Below are 21,759 nucleotides of genomic sequence, written 5' to 3'. Positions count from 1 at the left end.
CTGAGAATTTGTTTTCTGCGAATTTACACTTTGATTTTGATGAATAGTCCTGTTATTAACGAGTACACATTTGTGAAAAAAAAATAATTTAAAATTAATTCAACTTGTTCTTTTTGAAAGTTTTGCCATGTCGATGATGAATTATCAACTTAAAAATTCCACAAAATTCTCACAAATTTGTATTTGGTTTTCAGTTGATATATGAAAAATTAATAACGAACAGTTATCTAGAGCAAAAGTTCATTGAAACAATACAAATGGGGAGCAGAGCAGAGTTTAACACAGACCTCTTAAGACATAAAGGTTGGATTAGGTACCATGTAGGAGTAAGCACCCTCTGTTGAGAGGTCACGCCAGCCGTATGCTCCTTGTAATGATGTTATTGCATCGTGTCAGATTTCACCAAAATGCACTTTTTTTAACCATGTTTATCACTAACTATTTTTATGCTCTTTTTCCAAGTGGACTACATGTATTGCAGTCTCTCTTTATTAAAATAAAATACGCAGGAAAAGACCCCTAAATGGTTGATGGCCATGACTGCCGAATAGAGGAGGCTTCAATATTCATCTTTTCACCGACAAGTCGTGGCGTCTCAGTATAAGTGGGAAAAAAATCTCGAAATGAAACTCAACATACAAAAACAAGAAACTGCTACCTACCAAAATGAGTCTGGTAGATGGTCAAGTTTTCCATCGGATGAAAGATTAGTACATTAACTTTAGTTATCAGGATTAGATATGAGATGGATTCCATTTTATTCTACCATGAAAATCATGAAGTAGCATAATGAGAAACCTTTTACATTCCAGATTTAATACGACGCCAGATAAAGTCAAGTTGAATGAAAATATGAGAACATATTTTAACTTTTTTTGAAATAAGAAAATATTTATCTCCTACTCCTAAAAACAACCTACTTTTCTTTTTGACTGTGTGTTTATGAGTGTAGCGATACATGTATTTTATATATTCAATTATTTTACTTTAAGAATTGAAATATGATGACTTGTAAAAGTAATTCCATTGCTTGAAGACATAAAAATCCGATTTATTAATACAATAATCTAGAAAGATGTAAAAATATGATCAAGAATTCCTTCAAATAAATTGAGTTAATTCGCTATGAAAAGATTACTTATTAAATTAACTAATTTCAACCAACTAGGAAATATTGGCATTTAATAACGAGGAATTATTAAAAGATTAAGAAACAATGCTATTATATACCTACAGTACATAGACTGCAACTCACACCAGAACAATGCATATGCAAAGAAAGAATAGAAACCGCGTTTGTCTTAGACCAGTTAACCCCCTATTTGGCGACTGCATGATCTGTAACTGAGATCGGAAAATAACTGAGTCATTTGATAATTAAAACAACAGTATTTAATGACAAATAGTGCAGAGAAAATTGTGTAAAGTTTTACGAATAACAAATTTGTATATTGAAATCTTAGAAAAAGAAAACATAATTTAAAAAACTTTCTTTTGTTTTCATAATGTAAGTACAATGATCCCGATGTTTAAGAACTTGCCTTTATTACCTGATTCCGAGAAAAAAATGTCAATGGTCAAGGTAAAAACTTCTCGCTGTGTAATAACATTTCTTGTTAATTAAACCAACTAGTATAAATATCGGTGCCATGACGTTGAAGAATCATTCAAATCAAACGATTCACTAGAGGACACGCAAGTTTCAACATGGGCAGGACCTTTTTCTTGGTTTTTCTTCTCGTCTCCTGCATGGCTTTAACAGCTGAAGGTTGGTGAATAAGTCCTTTTTATTCTTCACTTGTTAGCATTTCTTATTTCTTTCTTACTTCTAAAATTCTAAATTATCTTTTTTTGTAACATTCCTACCAGGGATATATATTCTGATCATTCCTGCTATTGAAATTCTAAATTTTTTTTCGTTTGCTATCCGGGAAATATAATATATAGTTTTATGTACAGGTGTATTTTTCTTTGTGAAATTAAAAGCGTTATTTGTACTATAAAGGATAAAATCAGTAAAATAAAATAATTTTTATACGAAACTTTTAGCTCGCTGGGGACAAAGTTGTCCGTGGGGTACCTTCCCGACTGGGGCTTCTTGTCACATCTGGCAAGGATGCAGGTTCGGCTACTGTTACGCTCCATGGGGAAAGTGGGGCGTTTGTTGTAAGAGACGTAAGTATTTCTGTTTGACAATAAATATAAGGAAAGATAGGTGAAACATACAGTACGTGAAATTGCTTAATACTAGTCTATCTGCAAAATTAGAACTAAACTATTTTTTTAATGCAACCATTACATGCATGAGCTTTAACCCTCTAATGTTAGAGCTAAAACACTGTATTATGAAGTTTTGTAATATGCATATAAACCACGGGCACTTGTTTCGAAAATAATTTTGAACCCCTAGTTTAATTATTATACTATTATACTAAAGGTTCAATTTTTTTCCGAAACAAGTGCCTAGCTGTGATATAAACTGAAAATGCTGATACTTGTACACGTTTATATGTGTATTCAGTATTATATCATACAATTCGTTACAATATTATAAATGTGCAATCTTTCTCCAAACGACACACAAGCCTACTCAATATATTGAACAGGCATATCCTCGCACATGCGTATCACACTCATACCACACTACTCTTACTCTGTCAGAACGGGTTGTGATCCTTGTAATAGAAATGAGTCCAAATTAACAGTTAGTGTATTATAAGATTTAGAGCCAATTATTTTCATGAAGTCTAGTGTGAACATGCAGGTAAATTGAAACTGAAGCAATTTAAACAATCGTTTAAGAAGCACATTGCACAGAAATATACACGTGTATCTTATTATTCCCCAATCAAAGGGCCGACATACTTTAATTTAAATATAACAAATTAAAATAAAACATTAAATTATTATTTAAAATTGTCATTTATTCATCTTGATTCATTCAAAGACAAATATTATAAGAGAAATGAGTTTTCTGAGAGGTTCACAGAATATTTTTTTTCGCTATGTTTATTTCAAGTGTAATGTTAACAAAAGTTTTTGTATTGGGATTTTCTGTCTTGAAAGACACCTGTACTGTTTCTGAAATGCACACAGATTCAAGTAGTTGCATCTTCCTTTGCAAATGTTGAACCTCATTCAGGAATTTGATATTGAATAGTTTATTCCTTAGTGATGTTGAAACCGAGTTCTTGAATTTTGCCACACATTTTTTTTCTTTTAATCATATTTTCAGGCGGAATATACTGAGTCCTCCAGGGATCACCAGCTTGTTTAACTTGTTAAAGGGTTAGAAAATAAAAGAAAATGGTATTAACATTTTGTTATTATTATTCTTCTTATTACTGTCATGATGTTGCATTAAGTTATAATGAATATTCAAATTTGCGAACTTTCAATTTTACAAATCGCAATTTGAATTTCTATATAAAATATCTTGGGTGTTAGTTTCATACATGTAAACTTATATATTTTTCAATACTTCTACGGCTTAAAGCACTGAACAGTGACAGTCCAGAATACTTTTTAAGATATGCATGCATTTCAAAATATTAACATGCAAGCAGCTAGTCGCTTGCTTTTGTGTCGCTGGTTCGAATCCCACTGTGGGACGTGCAGACCGGTCCTTTGGATGAGACTGTAAACCGAAGTCCCGTGTCGGAGTAAGTACAGTCACAAAAAAGATTGATTGCCGAGAATAGGTCAAAATATACAGCTCTTTACTTACTGAGAAGTTCTTCATCTTTAATTAGTGAAAAATTCTCGAGTATTATCTGATGTTTACATTGTGAGTTTTAGCCACCTTAATAAAATTCCGCAGAATTATTTGTTTTCAAAGATTGTATTTAACTGTTTTGCAGTAATATTTCGGAACTCAATATGCCCAAAAGCACGCAATACGCAAGTTTCGAGATTATCTCCCCTGGTGCGCTCTTTCGTTGAGGAGGGGAGTTTGGTTGCCGCGTAAACAAACAGGTGGGACAGATATTTATTATTGGATATATCGCATCATCGATATACTGGTTTATTATAACTATATAATTGTAAGGATGCACTGTTCAACTCGAGAACAACCGAATTAAAGTAAAGGTGTCATTTTTTAAAGCAAAAAAATTGGAACAAAAAAGAAAATTCAGTGGATGTGAGACTATTCAGACGAGGGAAGAGATGTATGGAAGAGATATAAGGACCTCAAATAAATACTGTAAACATGAATCTGATCATTACATGTCGGCAATCTAAATGACACATTGATTTTTAACCTTATTATAACTTCAAAAAACCCACTAACTTTTTAGAGAATGTTTGTACAATCAAGAAAATCTTTTACTTTTGTGAAGACCACGACGTGTATTTCGTTTTCAAGTTCCCTATAATTGAAAGTAGATTTAAAAATATACACAGTTGAGCTTGATGAAATCATAAAATGCATCACTGATTAACATCTTTATCTTTCTATAACATTAAATAAATTTTAAAAGCCATAGACATCGTTCATTTATTTATGCACGTTTGTATGCAAACTGTCCCACCTCCATGCTGAAATGGATACTTTTTGCGCCTCTATCGCAGGAGAGTTACAATCTCGAAACTGGCGTATTCAATTGCTCTTGCCGGAAATTCTCACAATTAATTTTAAGAAGTAATGCAGATATGCAAATACATGTATGCACTACATAATGACTCATCAAAACGATACCCATCAAAAGCATGTATCACGCATTCTCAATTTATAGTACCAATTCGATCTTGGGAAAAGTCAAAAAATTTAGTGAACTGAAATTAACACTTTTATACGTCATTTGAAACATGAAAGTGTATAGTTATTAAAAATCGCAATTTGATTTACATACTTCATGCTTTGTTTTGTTGGCCTCCTTCGAAATAAAAGTGGTTGGAGGGCAAATTTTTAACCAAGATATTTACGTGATGTTGAAAAGCCATATTTGGAAACGAAAGAATTTTTTTTAAAATACAAAATCAATATAAAACACATCAAATTTTGTTAACTATAAACATTTATGAAACCGTTTAAGCACATTTGTAAAAGGGGTGTAGAATCTTTGATTCAATTATTAGTAAAAATAAAACGGATGTAATTTTCATTTGAATGAAATTATTTTCTTTTTATTTTAGCAAGTTTTATCACATCCGATGATAAGCTTAATAATGACAATATTTCCTAAAATGCTACATTAATTGATTCTTTATTAATCTGCTCAGAGAAACGCACATTATTTAGAATATAAAAAGGTTAAATATTTCGCCATTACCTGATTACGAAGTGTTTGTTAAATATCACGTAAATATCGCACATAGATATCATACAAAAATAAAAGTATATTCGGGGAAAAAATGATTATATTATTTCAAATTATTGAATTTTATGAATTTTCTTATCTATATATACGCTCTTTACAAAGGGTTGAATTGAAAATTTAAGTTATATTCATCTATAGAGGACTCATGTAATTCATAACCCCCCCCCCTTCCACCATTTAATCTGTTGATTATTTCAAAGGCAGCCACGTACATGTAGCATCGTTTTTTAAAGTGTGTGTTGGGGGGGGGGGGCAGCCAGAGAATTTTTTACTTACCTGAAAAGTTGACAAGGCAAAGAAAAATGGGGGTGAGAAAACTTGCACAAAATCGAAAATCCTAGAGGGGGAGGGGAGGCGAACTTTTTTCAATGTCAACTACTTTCAGTACCAATTATTATACTACATTTTCCGTACATCACTATTAGTGGGAGTGGGGGGCAATAAGCCTTCACTGAACATTTACTATAGTTGAAGTAAGGTTGGAGAAAAAAGTGGGGGGGGGGTGCTCTCCCCCCTGTTGCTACATGTCTGAAATGTTTAATTATTTGTGAAAACTTTATCGTCAAATCTCACAAATTAAACAAAGATCACCCACCACCCTTAAAAGGTTTGTCAATAATTAAGTTGCATATCACATGTGCTCTATAGAGCAATATACATTCTATGTTCATATAAAGTAAATTGAATTTTCAGTACCATTAAAGCATAGATGCATACGTTATATGTCTAAGCAATTCCAATGGGAAAATTTGGTGCACAATTTTATACATGTTAATATTTGTATTTCTTGCAAAGCAACAAAAATGGAAATGGATTCAATTTCAACCAGTTTCTTGACACCCAACACCCTCTTTTTTACCCGATGTAGAACACCCCCCCCCCACTGCATGCAACGCAGCGTCTATTTTCTGGAATTATATTTCCTACAAAAATGAATTTTTTTTTCCTTCAAAATGTTAAGCTTGGTATACAATTCAGGTGTATATAACCATTTTTTTAAGTTGACGATACACTATCATTTCAAACAAACAGCAAAATACAGACTTGAAGAAAGTTTTGTTTCAGATTTACGTTCCGAATGATAACGTGCATTACACTTGAAACTATATATATGCAATATAAACCAATTGCTCAAAATGGAAAGATTCAATCATTAAACCACAATTCTACTTGTGAATAATATTATGTCAGTTCAATTTTCAAATCACACGGATGCACAAGATATTGAGTAAAAAATGTTCACCTTTGCATGTGCACTTCAATTTGCATTTCTGCACTCTTGTTACAGAAAAAAAATGACATTTTAAGAAACAGTGTATATTTCTTCATGTTCTTAGTATTTACATCTTAAAGATTCACTCGCAAATCTGTTCAAACAGCTTTGGAAATTAATACTTATTTACTTTAAAACATGGTAACGTAAATATGGGTAACGTAAATATCGGTAACGTAAATATCTTTCTGAGATTTATCGTAACTTTTAATGCCATTGTTCGATTATTCCAGGCATATTCTAGTGCTTGAGTGTAAGGCAATTTGACCCATAGGGAACAGTGTAGTTCTCTTACTTAATTTGTGAATAAATACTAACACGTAAATATCGTTGAATTTTTTAACCATTGGACTTATAAGAAAAGGGGGGCTATTGTTCATAAATACAGATAAAGAATGTCCTTTTTACCATTCCATGCAATAGAAGAGGTGTTCATGATGTTAAAAAGTTACAACTTAGTCCTATTGAGTCAGTTTATCAATCCTTCCAGTCCTTTTGAATTTCCAAAAAGAAAAGTAATAATTCTGCGGTGACATCAAAATTTGATAAATAAATTAAAACTTTTAAAAAATTGTGACACGCATATGTGTGAAGGGTGTGACATTCAGAAAATATAACTCAAATGTAGGACAATCTTACTAAGAAAACGATATGTAAATGATTTAAAACTTCTTTTTGGTTTAAAATAAAAACTACACGATGATCGGCGACAGTAACGTAAATATCGATTTCTGCTATAAAATGTGATTTTCTCCTAAGACAATCATTCAAACTACAACAAACAATTGTTGCATTTTAATCAACAACCAACAATGGTTCATATGAGTGGCAGAAAATAAAATTTATTTGAAATATTATATTACTTAAAACGCGGTACATTATTTAAAGCGAATTGAGACTATAAATTGAGAACGCGTGGTATATGATGTATAACAATGTTTGGCCCGAAAGTCTAAGGATTACTACAATGCGCCAAGATGGAAAAATACGAATACAGAATCTAAAAAAACAGGCACATAAAAGTTTTGCCTACATCAAGAGATTGTTTAAAACCGCTATTATAGGAATCGTGCATAGCGGACTTACACTGTAACTGAATGATCCGAGAACGTGTCACTTTTTAAAGCATTCGACGTTCTCATTAACAAGAGGCCCATGGGCCACATCGCTCACCTGAGTAACTTTGGTGATGTCGTTCTTTAACAGATTTCCTCCTTTGTAATACCTATTGTGGCCTCGCTGTACCACCCCCTCCCCCAATGTCACAATTTTTTTTTTTTTTTTTTTTTTAATTTATTTTCATAACAAACACACAAATATACAAAACCTTTCACACATCCTTTCATACATGTTGGAAAAGAAGACACTAAGTATATTAACAATAATTAGTCAAGAACATTTTCAAAATTTGACACATTAAATAGACATTTCCAATTGGACCATCTTTTTTTATAAAAAATATTTTCTGACAGCTTTTCTTCTAAAGTATAGTAATTATATAAAACTCTCAAAATATCTTTGAAAACAATACAAGAGTTGTTTCTGGATTTTTCTTCACTAACAGAATAATCAAGTTTATAGCTACATGATCTTTTTCAAAACTACCAAAAATAACAGTCTTTACATCAAATTCAATTCTTTTACCAGACTTTTGAAAAATCCAATCTGACAGTGCCAGCCAAACCACAGAAACTTGTGGACAGTAAAAAAATAAATGTTTAATTGTTTCTGGTTCTTGTTCACATATTGAACAAGTGGAGAATCTTTAATTTTAGACAAGTGTAAGTATTTATTTGTACCTAAAATTCTATGAATAATTCTATAATTGAACCATATCAGTGCTGAATCTTTAGTTAAGTATTTCAAGTTTGTATAAATATGTTTCCACTTAAAATCAGATTCCAACTTTAAATCAATAGCCCATTTGTTTTCACAAATAGGTCTGTGCTGTATTTTAGACATTAAATGATCATAAATATTTCTGGATCCTTTTTTATTCTGACAAAGTATTTTTAAAAATTCAGGTTGGTATGGTTTACCATAAGTAGTTTTTGACAATTGTTTGACATTTGGCCATGAGTATAAAACTGCTTGCTTTAGTCCCTCATAAGTAGTGAATGGCAACTTAACTAAATAATCATTTGTGATACTTTCATAACTAATAAAATTGCCTTCTGTATCAAATAAATCATGTACTACATGGAACCCTTTTTCATACAATGTCTTATAAAATACACATTTATTTTGAATCTTTATCTTATTATTATACCACAATGGTTCTAACAATATATCTACATCATGAAAATTAAAACTTTCTAAAAATTCAGCAAAATAAAGCAAAGTTTCTTTCCAAAAAATATTTTGTATGATTTTTGCCCTTTGTTTACAATATTCAGATCCAACCTGACAAAGTTTATTAATATTACAACCAGTAATTTCAGAAAAAATGTTTATCCAGTTTGAATTATTTGTAAATATTCTTCTAATCCATGTTAATTTTAGGGATTTAATAAATGTTTCTATATTAGTAATTCTACATCCACCTCTCTCAAAGTCTAACTGTAACGTTTTTCGGGATATTTTGTCAATTTTATTTCCCCATATGAATTTATACAGAGTTTTTTCTAGTTGCTGTATCCACTGCACACTTGGTTTCGGAAGACAAATAAATAAGTGTGTAAACTTTGATAAAAGCAAACTTTTTACTACCGTTATTTTTCCTAAAGGTGAAATATTTCTTTTAGACCAATGATTTATTTCTTTCTGAATAAGTTTAAATTTATTATCAAAATTAAGCTCTTCCATCTTTTCAAGATTTGCAGTGTATGTTATACCTAGAACAGTAAATGGTTCAGTTGTCCATTTTAATCCTGTATCACTACATAAAGTATTTTCTGTTTTAATTTTAGATCCAATCCAGACTGCTTTTGTTTTTGAAATATTAGGCTTTAATCCAGAGAATTTTGAGAATTGAAAAAGAAGATCAAGTGCACTTTTTAAACTCTTTTCTGATCCATCCAAAAAAAGAACTGTGTCATCTGCATATTGTAGTAGACAGACTTTTTCCTTCCCTATTTTAATGCCTTTGATATTTTTATTTTGTCGTATCATATGTCCTAAAATTTCTACACAAAGGTTAAATAAGTAAGGAGATATCGGGTCACCCTGACGACACCCCCTACCGATTTCAAAAAAATTAGAAAAAATGCCATTTTGAATAACACATAATTTAGCTTTATTATATAGTACTGAAACCCATTTAATAAGGTCAGGGCCAAAATGAAAAAATTGCAACGTATTGTACATAAATTTCCATGATATGGAGTCAAATGCTTTTTCAAAATCTATTAGTAATATCATACCAGGAATATGGTTTTCATATGTGTCATTAATTACATCATAGATCATTCGTGTATTTTCCCCAATAAATCTATCTCTAAGAAAGCCCTTTTGATTGTCATGAATTAAATAGTTGAGAACGTTTTTAATCCTATTTGCTATACATGATGAAGCAATTTTATATGTAGTATTAAGAAGTGATATTGGTCGCCAATTTGAAAGGAATTCTCTTGGTTTATCACCTTTCGGTAATATAGAAATAATTCCCTGTTTCTGAGTTCTGGATAATTCTCCCTCATTAAATCCAAAATTTATTGATCTAATAAGAAAGCTTCCAAGATCCTTCCAAAAAAAATTTTAAAATTCTACTGTAAAGCCATCGCTACCTGGACTTTTATCATTATTCATTTTTTTAACGCAAATAGGGCTTCTTTATATGTTATACATCCTTCTAAATTATTGGACATGTTGTCATCCAGAACCCTGATATCATCTTTATTAATTATATGTTCTAGATTCACATCTTGTAATTTATTATCAAAGCAAGAGTATAGGTTCTTATAAAATTTCTCAATTTCTGATAAAATTTCTTCCTGTTTAGTAATAATATTACCATTGCTGTGCATGAGTTGGTTCACAGTTTTATTAATAAAATTTCTTCTTTCTAAACTAAGAAAATATCTTGTCGGTTTTTCACCCTGTTCAATCCACTTAAGTTTTGTTCTAACAAAAAGCCCTTTTATATATTCTTTTCTTATTTCTTCTAAACTATTTTGGGCAGCATTTAATTTTTCTACAATTTCTGTTGAGCTATTAATATTTCTCAGTGATTCTAAATATTTTATTTCGTTTTCAAGTAAATTAATTTTTTCATTTTTTAATTTCTTTTTTATAGAACAATATTGAATTGTAGCACCTCTTATACTCAGCAAAAGTTGCTCAAAAAATAATTGATCATCTATGAGTAGAGATAATTCCTCATTTTCAATTTTATGTATACATACTGGATTATACGGAGAGACAGCATTTTGTTCCTTTACTTTTCGTATAGTATTTTTTACGATGTTTACATAAGACTGATCCCTGAGTAAGGAATTGTTAAACTTCCCAAATCCTTTCCCCTTTTCAAATTTGGTCAATTTAATTTCTATAGAAACCATTGAGTGGTCAGACTTATACCCAGGTATAATATCAAAGTTATCTAATAAAGCAAAAAGTTCGTTAGATAATAGGAAAAAATCGAGTCTAGCTTTTTTAAGAGGATTGGTTTTAAACCAAGTATACCTTTTACGTTGTTCATATTTCACTCTCCAAGGGTCGGTCAAACCATGCACAACTTTCATATTCAGAACTGTTTCCCTTGCCTTTTTATTATTTACATTATTATAATTAATTAAAAGTAATCTAAATTTGCATCTTGTACAAGGTTAAAATCTCCACCCCAAATTACAAATTCTTCTTGAAAATTTGAAATTATGTCAGATACTGATTGGAAAAATTTTGGATCATCATTATTCGGTCCATATACATTTACTAATAAAATATCATATTTATTAAATACATTAATCTCCAAAACAAGCAAGTTACCTTCTTTATCTTTTTGTTCATTTAGTATTTTATATTCAAAATTATTGTTGAACAAAATTGCAACACCTCTAGAATTTGATTGACCAGGTGATATGTAAACATCATAGCCCCAAAGAGATCTAACTTGTGAGTAATCACCAAGAGTAAAATGAGTATCTTGTAAAAAAGTAATTGAGAAATTTTTCTGTTTTAAATAGTTAAGCACGTCTCTCCTCTTTTCTAGTCCCCCAAGCCCTCTACAATTAAATGTTAAAATATTAAAACTCATTTCACTATTCCGTAGCCACCTGTATTACACAATCTATAGCTATGCTTTGACAAGTAAATGTTGTCTAAAAACAAAATTGTACGTTCAAGGCATTTTCGATCGGATTAAAAATTTTTTTCCAACAAACAGACATACATACATCTTTCACACAAAGACAAACACAGACAAACAAACAAAAATATTTGCATAATTCCTGGATGGCTCACAAGTTGACAAGTTTAATGTTACTTATACCTTGTTTTCGTTGTCATCACAGTGACAGTCATGTCCATTTTATTTCACCGGATATACATGCGTCCACGACTAACTAATAAAGAACCAAGTCCGGATCGCCTCATCTTTTCCGTATTTTCTTGTCAATATCATCGTATAAATCAAATTTGATTCTTCGTTTCCCGCATTCTCCGTAAATGTGCCCATTAAAGTACCATGCCGCGGATATTCTGTGGTCCTGCAGGAGTCTTGTTATAAGGGCTGCATTCTCTTGTGTCACGTCATCCGTTACTTTGACCTTGACATCATTCTGTAACTCTAGTTCTTTAATGTCCGATCGCTTCTTCATGACCTTTACTTTGGCTTCCATAGTTTTAAGCTTTATTATAATTGGCCGATGTTGGTCTTTCTTTCCTGGAATCCTATGGATTGCTAGAACGTCATCTTCTTTAATCTGTTCGCCCACTTCCTCGAGCACTTCATTCACAACCTGTAAGGGTTCTTCCCCTTTCTTCTCTGGCAAACCATGAATTTTTAAATTATTCTTCCTCGAATATTGTTCATTGAAATTTGCTTTTGAAATTGCTGACCTTGTCATCCATTCGTTTTCTTCCGTTCTGTTATGCAAGTCGTTTAATATTTCTTCGTGTTCCCTAATTTCTTTCTGCAAATCTTTGTTTTCTTGATGTAGTTTCTCATTCTCTTCTCTGAGTTTTACGACTTCATCGTTCAATTTCTTCTCAAACTTTTCTTGGTAACTACTAAATAATTCTTCTACAACACTTCTCACGACTGTTTGAATATCACTAACCTTTATTGTCTTTTTGAGTTCGTTATTAATCTCGGTCAGCTGTGTTTGAATTGAATCCATTGTTATTTGCATGGAATTTTCCTGCGTACGTTTTGGAGAGGACTCAGAGGAAAGAATTCCCTTCTGGCTATCCTTTTGACTGTCTTTCGGAGATTTGCTAGTAGCTGGAGTAGAACCTTTACGAGTAGTAACACCAGTAGAAGGCATCTTAAAATATTTGTCAATAGTACTCATGTAGATCTACAGGCTATAAATAGATTTTACTCACTACACTATCGTTTCGATCTAATTCCTTAAAAATACCACTCCTAAATTTCAAATATTAGGAAACCACTGCATGTATCCGCCCTGAGCAAGTCTGAATTCACAATTTGACCATGTTTCAGTCCTATAAAACTTGTCAACTCGGCCGCTCCACGCTCCCTCACTCGACGCGTCTTACCTCGAGCGGCGCCATTTTGGAATCCCCAATGTCACAATTTTAACAATTTAGAATCTACACTTCATGTACCCCAGGATGCTTCCACATAAGTTTCAGATTTTCTGGTCCAGTGGTTCTTGAGAAGAAGATTTTTTAATGACCTCATCCTATTTTTGTCTTTTCTTTATTATCTCTTCTTATGAGGGGTTTTGGCACTTCATTTTTAACAATTTAAACTCCCCTTCACCTATGGATGCTTTGTGCCAAGTCTGGTTAAAATTGGCCCAGTGGTTCTTGAGAAGAAGTAAAAAAAAAGTGAAAAGTTAACAGACGGACAGACAAACAGCTAGACGAACGGACAAAATGTGATTAGAAAAGCTCACTTAAGGCTTCGGCTCAGGTGAGCTAAAAATCTGGGAAAAAAATCTGGGGCCTGATGTTTTGGAGGTCTTTCCCAACTTTGTATTGTTTTATGTATTTTTGAGCTTGAATACTGTTCATTATGTCAATGTATTTCACGATATCAGCACCGGAGTATACTTCTCGTATTCGTCACACCTGACTGCTTTATTGTCACGGGTAAGAGCGTTGAATGGCGACCCGTGTTCTTGCATTGTCTTTCTATACATCAATACGTGTGTGTGTGTGTGTGAATTGTACACTCCAGTGGCGTCTACAACTGTTGTATTTGTCTTTGGTATCTTATTGCGAGCGCTAGCAACTACGTTAGTCCATTTTCTGGAATACGCATGCGCGGCTTCACGGTCGGGGATTCTGGAAAAATTTCACGGTCTAGCAATCTATGAAAACTGCTGTAGATAAACTGTACGATAACAATTTCGTTGTGTCATTAAATAACACTGGTCTTTTCTGTTTAATTTCGAAGTTTATTTATTTATTGTATAACTAACACTTTGAAGTTTACTACGTAACAATAACATATGAACTCATATAATGCCAGGATTCTAGAAATCTAGCTCACAAGTTATGACACCTTCCTGGATAACACCGTCAACCTAATATTTTTTTCTCTCCACAAGGTTTGTTGGCAAGAACGATAAGCGATTGATACAAAGCAGTTCCACACTAATATAATTTTAATTCTATAAAATACACTTCACAAAAAAATTATAATACTCTATCAGACTCCATATCGTTAAATATTAAAGAATTCAGCAAAAAAAAAAAAACCGTTGATCACGAACCTTCCTTTCTGTGTTTAATAATTGCTATGACGCTCGCTCAACTATCTTTTTTCAAAAGATAAACTTGTTGAGACTATCTGATACCGCTTGCAGGGTGGCTGACATGAGTTAGTTGCCCCTGTACCTTCAGTCACTTGCCCCTGTTTGTCTTTCATGAGTCAGTTTACATATTTTTAAATTTTAAGTCCGTCGGATGGGACATTAAATGGTGCCCCGTGTCAAGGATAACAACCCCCTTGGCACGTAAAAAATCGATTCTCTGGAGTTCGAAAAAGAGTAGGCCCATTGGGGGCCGCCAGAGAAACCAAAAACTTTCAAAAACCGGTCAATAAACAAACATCCGCCGAAATATTGCCGACTCGGCGTTAAACAATATAAAATCAATCAATCTTTCATGAGTCGTACCTGGAATAGTAACGACATCGTAAATCTTTTGTTAGAAGAGATAGAAAAAGATAAGATGCCCACGGGCTTTTCACCTGAGTATCATACTTTCCAACAATTGGAATTGTACATGTAAGGTTCGTGTTTAAAACCAGAGGCCATGAAATTTACAATTTAGAAAGAGGCACGATTGCTTATCATACCTATAAACTTCGCATATTTACTTTGATTACTTAATACCCAGAAGTAGACCAGAGAAACGAAGAGAAAATGCATTTCCACTTTATAACCAGTTGTGCACCCCGCCCTACAGGAACCACTGACCCTGGGGTCACATATTTCAAAATTTTGACATTTTATCGTAAATTTTATCTCATCATAAATGGTTGATTACTACCAAAGAACAGATTTCAAAGCATTTATCTATTTTGAGACTATTTAACCCCACCCACTTTAGTATCCCTGATCCATGGGCCTTGAAATTAACCATTCTGGAAAGTGCACCTTTCTTCATCATAAATATGTACTTAGATCATTGGCATAACACCTAGGAGCAAAAGAAAAGATTTTCAAAGTACCAGAACCCATGACCCAGGGCCCTGAAATTCACAAATTTGGAAGAGGCATCCTTGCTCGTAATAACTATATTGCATTGGTTTAATACACAGGAGCAGAGAAGAAGATTTTTTAAGAAAGTAATGCCACGCCCTACAATTTCACTTCGTTCAAAGGGTCTGAAGAACTCTCATAAGGGCCAATTTCTGAGTGACCTTTGAGTTAACAAATCAGCTTATCGCTTACGATTTCTCTAAGCGCATTAACATATTCGGAACATTTCTAGGTTAATCCAGATTTATAGAAATTATCCGAGGGATATCGAGTACGACAAACATGGCCGCCTCCATGAACACAAGTGATATATTTACCTCAAGAAGGATTATGATATAAGATAGCTGTGTACTGTGTGGATTTCGTTTATAGTGAAAGATCTGTTAAAGTAACTAAACACCTCAATAGGAAACTAAGACTTTCACAGGAAAAAATAAACACTAATATGTTCTACGGTGCGACCGTTGGGGCGAGCGCAGTTATTTACTTTCAAAAACCTTTAAACATGTGTTAAACAGCTTTTACTTACACTGCCTATCCTCAGTTTCAAAGAATAAAAAGAAATCACTTCCCAGGCATCGGGATCGAGATTCCGAACTTTTCGGAAGTTTCCGACAAAATCGGAAATACCCGAGCCGTTTAAGTGACGAAAGTATGACGTCAGATAAAAAGTCCTGTTGACTTCAAACGCAAACGATATAGTTTTGTGGCATGGAGATTGCATTACATCGTTGTTTGTAATTTTCTTTCAAGTAAGTTGTTGCTATGTTTGAGTCATTATGTTGCTATGCACCGCAAAGGATTACTGGGAGTTTGGAATTTTTTCACGCGGTGAGATAAAAATTTCTTGGAACAATGTGCAGATTTCAACCAGAATTTCCTCCGTTCGTACACATTAGTCTATTGAGCTCGCTCGCTTCGCGCCGCCTCGCTGCGCTCGCTATAATACGTTGTAGGCCGTACATCGATTACCCAAATGGAAATCAAATGGGAACCAAATGGAATATTAAATATGAATTTTTACTTATTTAAAATGATGAAAAATATTAACTTACAAATAGAATTGAATAATTATTTATTTCTAATATTGTATTTTGAGATACGAATTATTTTGATAGTACTCTATATATCGGCGAAACTATTGGGAGGGGGGAGGCATGGCCTCTCGTGCCACCCCCCCCCCCCCCGGCTCGGTTCCTACTGCCATGGAAACTATGTATTCCATGATGTGCAAATATTATTACAAATAGAAAAAAATACGCTTTAAGAAATTAATATTATTAAAATATTTTCCTTTTTTAAGTTCATTTTTTTAATCATAGGTGTCGGAACCGGGGGGGGGGGGGGGCTTAGACCCCCCACTTTTTTTACCAAATATATACTTAGTATAGACATTGAACATATCTTCGGAGGTTTAGCCCCCCCCCCCCCACTTTCCACAGATATATCTTAGTATAGGTTAAAAATGGGGAAAGTGGTGGTGTTAGGAAAAAAAATTTGGTACTGAAGTTCGAACCCCCCGAAATAGGATTTTCATGTTTCGAAAATGGACATTTTCCTTTTTTTTTCTTTTTTTTTTTTTTTTTGCTTGTCAGGTTTTTTTGAAGGTACAAATTTTTTTTTTACACATAGCCCCCCCCCCCACTTTCAATTTGCTTCCGACGCCAATGTAAATAAGTCACAACTTGAAAATACGATAAATATATTCAATATTCCATTTGGGTCCATTTGAGTTTCCATTTGAGTCCATATGAGTTTCCATCTGGGTCCAAATCGACGCATCCGTTGTAGGTGATATACTTGTAAGTGACATCAATTCAAACGGCGTTTGTATTAAATATTTCCGAGCGAGTACTTAAACTCGGAAAAGAAGATAAGAAATTAAAAGATGCACTTTTTACCAAAAATGAAGTAGTTGATGTAAATTTAGATCAGAGGAACGTAGAAAAGTCCTTGGACATCACAACCATTTAAGATATCATCGGTAATGAAAAAAAACTCAAGTTTTCCTGTATCTGTCCGAACATTACCACTGAGTCGCTTGAAACCATTTCCTGACATCACCAATAGTTTTGGGACATTTGTTACATGGTCATTAATTTATCAAAGTAAACATTGCTGAACTAGTGCGATAAGGTAATAATTAAAATATATGAAGTTATATTACTAGTTTTAATACGTCATATATATTAAAAGGATTGTGAGCATGGTACAAATATTGATTTTGTTTAATCCTATTACTGTACCTATATATATTATTATCCTTCAGAATTATACAGTCAATCTGATTGGTTAAGAGCAGGTCACGTGCAGGGAGACAACTTGTGATGTCTCCCTCACGCGCAGGGTGACAACTGTTATCTCCCTTCAAATGACAATGATACAGCGTAAGCGAGCATGCAGGGTTACAATTGTGTTGTCGCCCTTTGGATGAAACTACAGTGATTTAAGCGAGATAACTCTTATTTATAAGTACAATTAATAAATATGCGGGATCGGTAAACAATAAATTCTAACGATGACGTCAAAGTTGTCTGTTGACAAATTTTGAAAGCATGGAATCAGAGCAGAGTAGAAGAAACAAGAGGTTTGATTACTATTTTCTACTCTACGTAATTGATAATTATATATTCTTCAGGATAATAAAACTATTATGGACTGTTTAGAAGGGAGACATCACCAATTATCAGGTCTGAGTAGGGTTGTCACCCTCGGGCGCACGCACTCTCGGGTTAAAACCCTACTCAGACCTGATAATTGGTGATGTCTCCCTTCTAAACAGTCCATAATTGTATAATATCTTATTTATATAAAATTAATACAACCTGATAAATTAAAAGGGAAAAAGATCACTTGTCATGTATATGCAAGTGTTCATGTCATTAAAAAAAACAACATACTTTAAGAGATTTTCTAAGAAAAACCTTGGAAACAAATTAAATTTGATTAATTTGTCATTCCAGTGGAATATTATTAACATTTTGACATAATCAAGCCGGTCGGTTTTTCCATAATACATGCGACTGATTGGACAGAAAAATTGAAAACTTCATATAAATACGGGGTTTCAATTGTTCCCTGGCATCCTTTTCTGTGTTCTACAGGAGAAACCCATTGACACCGACATGGCAACTAAGGCTTTAGCTTTTCTGCTCCTGGCTTGTTGTCTGGCATTTTCAGTTGATGGTAAGTAGAACTTTTCTAGCAATATTTTTTTGTAAAGATTAGAAATTGTATTTCTGGTGCTGTTCTACACGTAGGATAAAGGTTCAATACTTACAATTAGACTTCTCACTCCGATTCCAGATTTAAAAGTGTCGCATCCTCTCAGTGCATATGAAAAAGATTGGTGATATAGTTTTTAATTATGGTAAATTTGTTTAAAATAATTTTAAATTCTCTAAAACAAAACAAGACGTAAAAAAATCTAGGTTTACGTATCTTCGCAGTACATATGAAAAAGATTGGTGATATAATAGTTTCAAAATATGGTAAATTTAATAAAACAATTTTTATAAATTCTCTGAAACAAAACAAAATAAATATGTATAGAAATTCTATAGTATCATTGAAATTCTATATTATCATTGAAAAACAAAAATAAAGTGGGTTGTTGACGCCATTTCTTCTTTATAAGCTGCAAATTCACATAACTGCTCCAAACTGATCAATGACCAACAATACAAAATATTCTTAAAACTTCCATTATTTTTTTTTCCCTCAAACAATAAAATTATTTATTGTATTTCAACAGGTATTATTTCTATCAGCATTTTGAACAATTTCATGACACGCAATAATATCTGGTAATAAACAAAGCTACGTGGACATACTCTGGAATATTGTAGATCACTTTTTTTCTAAAATTGTTTTACCTGACATACATGATTATTGAATTAAACATAGATCCGTAGCATTCACAGAATTACCCCCCCCCCCCCCCACAAAAAATATAAAAAAAAATTAGCGGTTCCTCTGATTTGAGTAATAACTCATTGGAATTTACGACTTAACATAAACTGTCTCGTTAAAAATATTTTCTCAAATGTGAACCCCAAGGCATGCCTGAGTTGTTCAAAAAATTACGAATCAATTTCTTTTTGAAATGATCGTAATTCTCAACCTGAAATTTTTACTTCTTTTACAGCATTTCGATATCAACAATGTCCAAAGGGAAGTCTGCAAAGTGGAATTTGCAGTCCACCTTACTGGAAGTGCCATGGTTGGTATGAAACCTGCATTCCCGTCAGCAAATATTACGGAGTTTGCTGCAAGAGAGTGCACTGTGAGTTGTTTTTTCTCAACTTTTTCTCCTTTCGCCTCGTCTTAACATAAAAAAAAAAACATTTCACTTTTTTTTTACAGAACGAGGGCGCTTCTAATTTGGATTCGTCAGGAATCTGGGTGGTTTTAAAATTTCAGTGATGCAACACATGATTTATACGCATTATATTGATGAATATGGTTGTTTTATTATAGGAAAGGCAAATATTTTTACCCTACATCTATATAGTGTTTTGATTTGTTGTAATACATATTGAATTATTGCTGGATAGTGTTTTTTCCGCTCTTTACAAAATGTTATTTTTTTTTATACGTTTTTTATACAAATTATCTCTGGGTTATCGCTCCATGATTTTAAAACGGAATTTTATATCTTTTTAAAAATTTTAACTCTATGAAAAGAACTAACATTTGTAATACTAGTATTTATAAAAGAGAGGGAGAGCGAGAGAGAAAACAATGGAACCACCTAAAAATTGACTAAAAACACAGTGCTATAATGTGCCTTAAAAAGTCCACTTGGGTTATTAGGAACCACCAAAATGTTCATAATTACACCGTCGACTACAGATGGCTCGACTGTTGACCACAGAAAGCTCAACTGTTCCGTAACGATGCCATCGAGCATCAATTTATCATTATGCTACTTCCACGCTCTCGTTAAAAAAACTCCAGATTATCATGTCGTCGTGTAACGGTTCAATCCTGCAGTTGCACCAATTATGTTAGATATTTGCGGGAACATCATCGTATAAAGGTGTTCCATTGAGCTGAATTAAGCAAGAGTTATTTCCCCATGGCCGCCATGTTGTTGGTCAACATTAACAGCTTCATTTTTCAACCAAGTTCAATTTTTTATTTTAGGCAGTATCTGAGGTAAATGTAACATTGTTTTTCTCAGGAATATACTTTTTTAAGGCCTCTTTTAATTCTTAATTTCAAAATTGTAAACATTTTTCCCCATATATTTCTGGCATGCATGTTTAAAATTGATTGCTCAAAGAGGAAACTTCACTCATTTGCCATATAAGATGGCGGTCAAGGGGAATTACTCCGAGGCATAATACGTCATAGGAAAACTATCTATTATCGTGCTTTTCCCCGATTGGTGAAATAATGATCCAATAACATGTCCCTCCCCTTTTCTCTAAATTGTATTGTCTTCCGCCGAAACATGGCTGAAAAATTGCCGACTCGGCGTTAAACAATTTACAATCAATCAATATTCTATTGTCACCCTACGTCCTGTATGTTGTCAACTTAGCGGAGAATTCGAAATAGTTGTGTATAAAATTATTGTTTAAAAGATTCTGTTTTCTTTTGTAGATCATGGATGGTATTGAAGCGTCCTCTGATGGGTTTCCGATGAAGAATTATTAAAATAAAAGCAACGAATCACCGCAATCTTTTGTTTGTTTGTTTTTTCACTTTAGTTATACAACAAATTTACAGATTCTACAAAAGTGCCATGGGTCACAACTCTCACCTAAATAAATATTACCAATCCAGATACGTTTTTCTTGAAGTTCTCTTTTCCATATAAAAACATGATCACCATTCTAAGACTTATTTATGCTTTGAACCACCCAAACTTGAAGCTACACTACTTGAGGATGTTTCCTTGAAACAATAATCAATTTAAGTATTCCTGGTCTTGAGGATTTTAACCTTTTTCCTTGTGTTCTGATTACCCAATGTGGCTTAAACCTACCTCTCTGGGCCATACAATCATGTAAATTGAATAAACTTTAACATGTACAACCTGTGAAGGATTTTTTAAAGATGATTGATCACGACCTTGCTGGTCTTGAAAAGTTTTTCTTCTGTATAAATGTTTGATTGCCAACTATGGCCTCCTCACCTTAACCGTGTGGTCATAATTTAAACAAATTTAATCATACCCTTCCTAAAACTTCTGCTATAAAATATTATCATTTATGACTAATCCTGGCTTTGTGTTGAAAAGACTTTCATAATGCTAGTTTACTTGCACAGAATTTATTAATAATTGGTTCTAAAGCCTTTCCCCAGCAGGTCATATAAC

General features: G+C 33.0%; 1 long non-coding RNA gene across 1 annotated transcript; it reads left to right on the top strand.

Annotated features, from left to right (window-relative positions):
• The first annotated feature begins 1,666 nt into the window (after positions 1–1,666).
• Positions 1,667–3,316, top strand: LOC134267591 (uncharacterized). Its single transcript, XR_009992184.1, has 3 exons — positions 1,667–1,768; positions 2,050–2,175; positions 3,236–3,316. It is a non-coding gene; the product is annotated as an uncharacterized LOC134267591 (long non-coding RNA).
• The last annotated feature ends 18,443 nt before the right edge of the window (positions 3,317–21,759 follow it).

The sequence above is a fragment of the Saccostrea cucullata genome, unplaced genomic scaffold (assembly GCF_032062105.1).
Source record: "Saccostrea cucullata isolate Sc308-1 unplaced genomic scaffold, CSIRO_AGI_Scuc_v1 ctg1078, whole genome shotgun sequence".
In the NCBI taxonomy this organism is placed as follows: Eukaryota; Metazoa; Mollusca; class Bivalvia; order Ostreida; family Ostreidae; genus Saccostrea; species Saccostrea cuccullata.
This window is presented reverse-complemented; position numbering and strand designations above follow the sequence as displayed.